Source organism: Dama dama, chromosome 1 (genome assembly GCF_033118175.1).
Source record: "Dama dama isolate Ldn47 chromosome 1, ASM3311817v1, whole genome shotgun sequence".
Classification (NCBI taxonomy): Eukaryota; Metazoa; Chordata; class Mammalia; order Artiodactyla; family Cervidae; genus Dama; species Dama dama.
In genome coordinates this window covers 38701135-38710700 of record NC_083681.1, presented here as the reverse complement: position 1 = coordinate 38710700, position 9566 = coordinate 38701135, and the positions used below count along the sequence as shown (strand labels likewise).

Sequence of the window (9566 nt, the reverse complement as noted above, 5' to 3'; positions counted from 1 at the left end):
TCCCCTTCTCACTTTTTCAAAGAGCACTGATGAGGACCAGCCTCATTCTTAGAAACGTGTGTGGGTCCTACTGCTATTTAACAGTCAAGAGTAATAAAAGCCATGGTCTATCTATTTTATAGAGAAGGTAAGAGCCTCAGAGAAGGTAAGAGATGAGGGCCTTAGGGTGGGGGAGCCCTCTTGGAGGGGCAGCAGAACATGGGACTGGACTGCATCATAAAGGCATGGGAATAAGGACTGCCAAATTTTGGCTGTCTAGCATCCATCCTCCTAACAACACCTTGATTATGTGCAGTCTTGGTGGGAATGGGCATCCAGGTGCCTATCCCCCCACTAAGGTCGCTGAAGGGTTACAGAGTTCTCTCCTGTGAGGTTGAAGGAAAATAGCAGAAGCTGTCTTCCTGCTGAGACTAGCACCACGCCCAGCCAGCAGTACCTGCTTAGCAGATGTCACCTCTTCTTCAGCACTGCCGCTTTTTATCTGGGTGGTATGAGACAAGTCACTTAACATTCTTTAATCAAAAATGATGTGTGTAAAATTTACCAGCAAAAAAAAAAAAAAATTTACCAGCATTCCTAATGTGTATTAACTACTATGATTGTTATAATTATAACTTAATTAGTTCTTAAAACAGTGAATGAGTTGAATCAATTGTGGTAGATCATCACAGTAGTGACTAAAATTAAAGTGATGCAGATGCAGACATTGACTTGTTTATATAGAAATTTATATCATTCATATAAAAAGATCACATTATGACCATTTTTTGAATAAATATATAAAAATAAATACATATCTGAAATGCTATGTCTCAAAGTGCTAACCATTATTTATCTCTGGGTAGTGAGATTTTGGACAATTAAATAAAAATTTTGCCTTTCTTCATTTTCTGTCTTCAGTGAGCAGACATTATTTAACAGTAATTAATTTGCAAGTTCAAAAAAGGCCATCACATAGTAGAGAATCAAGGACTCTGGCTTGATTTAAGCCAGGGGCAAATTCAAGGGAGTTGGGCAAAGCAGCCAGAATCTATGCAACAGAGATGGACCCAGGTTGGCAGTCATAGCATACTCCCAGATAGCACACTTCTGGTTTAAAGGAAGGTCTTGGGAGTGTCTAGATGCAGAATCCAACCCTCCAGGGGACTGGAGGCCAGAGCTCAAAAAATAATATTTGTCTCTTCCCTGTCTCTCTCTCCTAGTGCATCTTCTACTTTCATCCTTCTAATGGAAAAAAGAAAATACAAAAGCAGCCATTTGGTTCCTCAAAATATGCCAAATTCATTTCCACCTCAGGGTCTTCTTACCTCCATACTTCTCTGACAACCTTTCTAAGTTATCCTCCATCTACCAGGCTCTATCAACCCCATTAGCCTATTTATTTCCTTGGTAACACTCATTCACTCTGAAAATATCTTATTTGATTTTTGGCACAAAAATGTAAACTCATGAATGCAAAGATTTTTCTGTCTTGTTCACCATATACAAGCTGTGACAAGAATAGTCTTGCATAAAGAAAGAAGCTCAACTAAAAAAAAAAACTCAATTAATGCAAAATCAAAACTCATCAGGGAACAAAAATATTAAGCAAGGAAACTGAGGCAAAAATCTAGTTGTGCTACTGGTTCCCAGAAATATGGAGGGTCAGCAATTGTGAGTTTACCTTTTGGGGTTGGATTCAAAGTCATGAATATAAGGAAATAAATACTACTTCCTTTGCAACAGTAGTGATCATATTAAAAGGAAAAAAAAGGTGACACTTCCGGGGGAATATGACACAGCCTGTATGTATGAGTTTATTGGAAGTGTGGGCTAAATGAGTAATTTCCTGAATGATGTGAAAAGTGATGAGGCTTGTGGCATTCCGGAAAAATTTGACACAAATTATGTACTAAAGTAATCCCATGGAATGATGTTTGATAGTTTAAATGGTCACTTCATTTAAAAAGTTTTGGCCTGAAGTTATGACAACTGAAAAATTTTCACACACACCAAAATTCCTGATAGACAGCTGTAACTCAGCTTTTCTGGGACACAAAGAAGCAGGTAACTAGAGTTCTATGCTGCACTCTCTGTGAACAAGTAGGACCAATGAAGAGAGGGTATGGAGGGAAGAGCTGAGACTTTTATTCAACACTTTTTACATGCCACATACTAACAAGGAATGAATTTTCTCATTTAATAACCCTGCAAGGTAGGCACTATTTATTTCCATTTCCAGAAGAAAAAAAATTATGCTGAAGCAGACTGACTTGCCCAAGACCACAGTTAATAAATTACAGAGGAAAATCTGATTCCAGGTTTACTTGACTTCAAAGGCTGCACCCTTTCTACCACACTTGCCTCCCTAGCATTCCTGGAAATCCCCTTGATGAAATGTATTGCTCATCTTAAAAAAAAAAAAGAGAGAGAGATAGAGAAGGCAATAATATGGCCTAAAAGCAGTCAGGAAGTAACAGGAAAAACTAAGTAATCCACGAACTATTAGGGTGAATCACATGACATTGCTATTAGATTTTTTTTTTAAGCCCATAAAAGAGGCAATTTCACATCATTCAGCCCCATGGTATATGTGCTGTGGATGAAGATCACAATGAAAATATACTATTTAACAGGGACTTCCCTGGTGGTCTAGTGGTTAAGAATTTGACTTCCAATGCAGGTGACACAGGTTCAACCCCTGGTTGGGGAACTAAGATCCCAAATGCCGTGGGGTGACTAAGCCCATGCACTCTAACTACTGAGCCCGCATGCAACAACTAAGACCCAATGCAGCCAAAAATAAATCAATGATTTTTTTTAAGAGAGAAAACACTACTGATAACCACTCCATCACTCATTTGTCCACACCTTTATATATTTCATTGCAATTTCAGTAACCCTTTTGAATGGGAAGGGTAACGATAATCATTTTCATTTTATATATGAGGAAAAGCAGGTTTGACAACCCAACCTGACTTACCAGAGCAGCATTTGCCCTTAGGCAAACCTATAATTGTTTTTTTTAAAGGCTTCTACCTGCCCCCACCGCTATCCCACTCTCCACCTCTCATTTTGTCAAAATAATTTTTGAATTTGACTCATATGACAGGCTCTTAACTTGTCTCCCACATCCCCAATCTATTCTCCAAACAGTAGCCAGAAGTCTTCCTAAATGCAAATCTGATCATTTCACTTGCTTTCTTAAAATCCTCAGTACTTCATTCCCTGCAAGATGAAATTTAAAGGCCTGTCTTCACAACTGGATCCTTGTCTACCATCTCCAGTCTGACCACCTGCCCCCAACACACCTTATGTTGAGTAGAAGTTGCCTTTCTGTGCTATGCATGTCTGTGACTTATCCAGTTGTTCTGTGACTGGATGGTTTCCCCATACTTTCTTCCCATCCCTTACCTGACATTCAGCAGACAAATCTATGCTTTCCAAGGCTTAGTTCAAATATCATCTCTTTGTGAAAATATTCTTGCCTTTCCTCTGATAGTTTTCTGTGATCTCATAGCGTATCAAACAGTCCTTGATTGGGTATTTATGTGTTCTTAAAATACTCACCAAATTGTATCTCATCCTCAGTAACTTCAAGACAATGCACAGCACTTAGAGCAGGTAATACAGTCAGAACCCAAGGGTCTTGGTAAGGCCCTGCCTTGTGCCTCAGGCTGGGGAAACAAGAGGAAAATCTTACTTCAGGTTGAGTGCCCCAAACCGGGGCACATTCTTCCATGGCTTTTCCAAAGTTCTTTATGGTATAGGCATAAGCCAGGGACTATCTGAACTTGGGTTTATTCTTCCATTACCAAGACTTATTTTCATTAAATAGCGCCTATGAGTATAACAGTCTGCATGAGTTACATAACAACATCTCGAGTTTATAATTTACATTTCACACAGACACCTAGGCCAGTGGTGGAGCATCTAGGAATCAAGTTGTCCTTTGTTGCCACCATGATGGTGACACATTTAATTCAATTTGACGAACAAGAAACAATTTACTAGCAGAAAATAAAAACCACAGTGAACATTAATGGTCACAAAGACAAGTTATTAGATCAAGAACATTCAGCTAGCCAAACACTCCCCTGAAGGTGAAAAGTGAAAGTGAAAGTCTAACTTATTATGTCCGACTCTTTGTCAGTTATGTCCGACTCTTTGCAACCCCGTAGACTATACAGTCCATGGAATTCTCTAGGCCAGAATCCTGGAGTAGATAGCCTTTTCCTTCTCTAGGAGATCTTCCCAACCTAGGGATTGAACCCAGGTCTCCTGCGTTGCAGGCAGATTCTTTACCATCTGAGCCACCAGGGAAGCTCAAACACTCCCCTGATGCTTCTTTATTACTTTTAAATTTTGGGAGCCAGTTTTAACATTTATGGAGAAGAAACATAAAATTGACAAAATTCTTTCTATCAAATTTTCTTGGGCCTGGAAAAAAAATACCACCATTATTTGACATTAGCTGTGGGAATACACTGGTCCAGCTTGTGAATTATAGTGTACTAGCAGATATGTTTGAAAATAAGCTCTTAACACTCATATCTCTACTCAAAGCATGAGTAATAATCATACTTTTACTCAAAGCACGGGGTCATTAGGAAAAAAAAAGTACAACCTTAAATAACTTCATAGAAAGAACATTTTGATTACAACTAATTAAATTCACTTTATGTTGTTGGGCTTTAAGAAACTGTATGCATAGCTTGGCAGAGTGCAGAAAATTTCCTGGACAGACTTCTTGAGCCACATATTAGCATTTCCCCCACATTCTGGCTGGTGAAGCCCCATGTAGTAAGATTTAGTCCCCACCCTCTTTATAGGAGAAAGCAGTGCTCACTGACAAGGAGATGCTAGCTCTCCAGCTGGGTTTAAGACATCAAGATTACAGATCTAAAAATCACAAGAGCTAGAATAAGGGACCCCAGCTAATGAAACATCTTAGGCACACCAAGTGACTTGAGGCAGTAAACAGCATTTATTTTCAAGAAGTACCAGTGATATGACTGATGTGGTATTTTGATTTTTTATTCACCTTCAGAGAGAGACAGGCAGTATATCCATAACACACCCTGATTTGTCTCAATATAGGAGACATTCTTACAGAGTGGGATCTTTTTTCTCATCTAACATTCTTTCTTTTTTTAATTGAAGCATAGTTGACTTACAATATTGTGTTAGTTTCAGGTGTATAACACAATGATTCAGTTATACATAAATACCTGAATATATATATAAGAACTCTTTTTCAGAGTCTTTTCCCTTTCAAGTTATTACAAAATACTGAGTAGAATTCTCTGCTATACAGTAGGTACCTGTTGATTATCTACTTTATATATAATAGGGTATATACGTTAATTCCAAACTCCTAATTCACCCCTTCCTTCCCCACCTAACACTTCATATCCACAACCTGTTATCTCTTATGGCTACTGTTATCTCTATATCTACAGGCTGCACTCATTTGGTTACTCAATAAATATTTATCTACTATCTACTGGGTACTCTAGTACACATCATATACTTAACACCATTTGCTTATCAATATTCATTCTAGGGTGTCTCAGCATTTTAAATTTTCATTATTTATAATGTTTTTACAATGTCAAAGTTTTTGGACTTCTTTCTTTCTTTTTTAAGTTATGTCTTCCAAAATGGTATTACCAGGGAAAGGTCGGACCAGGTCAAGGAATCACACAGCTACTGTTGCATGTGGCCAGGACTGCAGTGTTGGCTTTAAACTTAGAATCATTTGTGAAGTTTATAGTTGGGCCACTGTAACAGAACACAATAAAGATGACAAAAGTCTAAACCAGAGAAATGGCAATAGGAGTGGGAAAAAAGATGAGAAAAATACTGAGGAAGGGAGAACATCGGGCTTGGTGTCTGATGAGATATAGGGGGTGACGACAGAGCTAACAGTGACTACTGGGTTTCTAGCATAACTAACCAGACAGAGACTCGGCAGAGGAACCAGTCTGAGCGGTAACATAAGTTTCGTTTCATAATGTGGATTCTGAGGTGTCTCTGGATAATAGCCAGCAAGCAGTAGGCGCTAGAGCGGTGGCTGCGCATCGCTGGAGCGGCTGTGAGGAGATACCCCATGTCCAAGGGCAAAGGAGAAGCCCCAGCAAGACGGCAGGAGGGGCAAATTCACATTTAGAATCAAACCCTATTCCCGCCAGAGATGCTTAGAGGATTCAAACAAACCTTGTGCGCTCCAGGACCCAGAGACCCCACAGAGACTGAGACAGAACTGTGTTTGAGTGTCTCCTGTGGAGTGACGGGTCAGCAGTGGCCTGCTGCAGGGGCAGGGGCTCTGGGTGCAGCAGACCTGGGCATGGATGGCATAAGCCTCTTGGACAAGGTCACCATTAACCTCACCATAGAGCTGCCAGAACTTACACAGGCCTGGGAAACAGACTCTTGGAGGGCACAAACAGAACCTCGTGTGCCCCAGGACCCAGGAGAAAGGAGCAGTGACCCCACAAGAGACTGACCCAGACTTGTCTGGGAGTGTCCAGGAGTCTCAGCAGAGGCGTGGGTCAGTGGTGGCCTGCTGCAGGGTTGGGGGCACTGAGTCCAGAAGGGCCTGCATGGGACCTCTTGAAGGAGGTCGCCATTATCTTCATTACCTCCACCATAATTTGGCCCCAGGTAAATAACAGGGAGGGAACACAGCTCCACCTATCAACAGAAAATTGGATTAAAGATTTACTGAGCATGGCCCCTCCCATCAGAACAAGATCCAGCTTCCACCTCAGTCAGTCTCTCCCATCAGGAAGCTTCCATAAGCCTCTTATCCTTCTCCATTAGAGGGCAGACAGACTGAAAACCACAATCACAGAAAACTAATCAATCTGATCACATGGACCACAGCCTTGTCTAACTCAATCAAACTATGAGACATGCCCTGTTAGGGCCACCCAAGACGGACGGGTCACGGTGTAGAGTTCTGACAAAACGTGGTCCACTGGAGAAGGGAATGGCAAACCTCTTCAGTATTCTTGCCTTGAAAACCCCATGAACAGTATGAAAAGGCAAAAAGATAGGACACTGAAAGATGAACTCCCCAGGTCGGTAGGTGCCCAATATGCTACTGGAGATCAATGGAGAAATAGCTCCAGAAAGAATGAAGAGACAAGCCAAAGCAAAAACAAAACCCTATTGTGGGTGTGACTGGTGATAGAAGCAAAGTCTGATGCTGTTAAGAGCAATATTGTACAGGAACCTGGAATGTTAGGTCCATGAATCAAGGCAAACTGGAAGTGGTCAAACAGGAGATGGCAAGAGTGAACATCAACATTTTAGGAATCAGTGAACTAAAATGGATTCACCCATTCACTTAAATGGGTAAATTTAACTCAGATGACCATTATATCTACTACTGTGGGCAAGAATCCCTTAGAAGAAATGGAGTAGCCATCATAGTCAACAAAAGACTCTGAAATGCAGTACTTGGATGCAATCTCAAAAACGAAAGAATGATCTCTGTTCATTTCCAAGGCAAGCCATTCAATGTCACAGTAATCCAAGTCTATGCCCTGACCAGGAATGCTGAAGAAGCTGAAGTTGAACGGTTCTATGAAGACCTACAAGAGCTTCTAGAACTAATACCCAAAAAAGATGTCCTTTTCATTATAGCAGACTGGAATGTAAAAGTAGGGAGTCAAGAAACACCTTGAGTAACAGACAAATTTGGCCTTAGAGTACAGAATAAAGTAGGACAAAGTTTTGCCAAGAGAAGGCATTGGTCATAGCAAACACCCGCTTCCAACAACACAAGAGAAGACTTTACACATGGACATCACCAGATGCTCAACACTGAAATCAGATTGATTATATTCTTTGCAGCCAAAGATGGAGAAGCTCTATACTGTGGTTCAGATAATGAACTCCTTATTGCCAAATTCAGATTTAAATTGAAGAAAGTAGGGAAACCCACTAGACCATTCAGGTATGACCTAAATAAAATCCTTCACAATTATACAGTGGAGGAGAGAAATGGATTCAAGGGATCAGATCTGAAAGACAGAGTGCCTGAAGAACTATGGACAGAGGTTCCTGACATTGTACAGGAGACAGGGATCAAGACCATCCCCAAGAAAAAGAAATGCCAAAAAGCAAAATGGCTGTCTAAAGAGGCCTTACAAATATCTGTGAAAAGAAGAGAAGCAAAAAGTAAAGGAGAAAAGGAAAGATATTCCCATTTGAATTCAGAATTCCAAAGAATAGCAAGGAGAGATAAGAAAGCCTTCCTCAGTGATCAGTGCAGATAGAGGAAAACAATAGAATGGGAAAAACTAGAGATCTCTTCAAGAAAATTAGAGATACCAAGGGAACATTTCATGCAAAGATGGGCACAATAAAGGACAGAAATAGTATGGATCTAACAGAAGCAGAAGATATTAAGAAAAGGTGGCAAGAATACACCAGAAGAACTATACAAAAAAGATCTTCACGACCCAGAGAATCATGATGGTATGATCACTCACCTAGAGCCAGACATTCTGAAATGTGAAGTCAAATGGGCCTTAGGAAGCATCACTACAAACAAAGCTAGTGGAGGTGATGAAATTCCAGTTGAGCTATTTCAAATCCTAAAAGATGATGCTGTGAAAGTGCTGCATTCAATATGTCAGCAAATTTGGAAAACTTACCAGTGGCCACAGGACTGGAAAAGGTCAGTTTTCATTTCAATCCCAAAGAAAGGCAATGCCAAAGAATGCTCAAACTACTACACAATTGCACTCATCTCACATGCTAGTAAAGTAATGCTCAAAATTCTCCAAGTCAGGTTTCAACAGTATGTGAACCGTGAACTTCCAGATGTTCAAGCTGGATTTAGAAAAGGCAGAGGAACCAGAGATCAAATTGTCAACATTCGTTGGATCATTGAAAAAGCAAGAAAGTTCCAGAAAAACATCTATTTCTGCTTCACTGACTATGCCAAAGCCTTTGACTGTGTGGATCACAGCAAACTGTGGATAAATTCTGAAAGAGATGGGAATACCAGAACACCTGACCTGCCTCTTGAGAAATCTGTATGCAGGTCAGGAAGCAACAGTTAGAACTGGATATGGAACAACAGACTGGTTCCAAACTGGGAAAGGAATACATCAAGGCTGTATATAGTCACCCTGCTTATTTAATTTATATGCTGAGTACATCATGAGAAATGCTGTGCTGGATGAAGCACAAGCTGGAATCAAGATTGCCGGGAGAAATATCAATAACCTCAGATATGCAGATCACACCACCCTTATGGCAGAAAGTGAAGAACTAAAGAGCCTCTTGATGAAAGTGAAAGAGAAGAGTGAAAAAGCTGGTTTAAAACTCAACATTCAGAAAACTAAGATCATGGCATCTGGTCCCATCACTTCATGGGAAATAGATGGGGAAACAGTGGAAGTGACAGACTTTATGTTTTTGGGCTCCAAAATCACTGCAGATGATGACTGCAGATGTGAAATTAAAAGACGCTTAGTCCTTGGAAGAAAATTTATGACTAACCAAATGACATATTAAAAAGCAGAGACATTACTTTGCCAACAAAGGTCCATCTAGTCAAAGCTATG

At 40.3% G+C, this 9566-nt stretch overlaps 1 long non-coding RNA gene across 1 annotated transcript; it reads right to left on the bottom strand.

Annotated features, from left to right (window-relative positions):
• Positions 1 to 4947: 4947 nt before the first annotated feature.
• LOC133059722 (uncharacterized) lies at positions 4948 to 8235 on the bottom strand. Its single transcript, XR_009693607.1, has 2 exons — positions 6489 to 8235; positions 4948 to 5763 (listed from the first exon to the last, which is right to left on the bottom strand). It is a non-coding gene; the product is annotated as an uncharacterized LOC133059722 (long non-coding RNA).
• Between the last annotated feature and the right edge of the window lie 1331 nt (positions 8236 to 9566).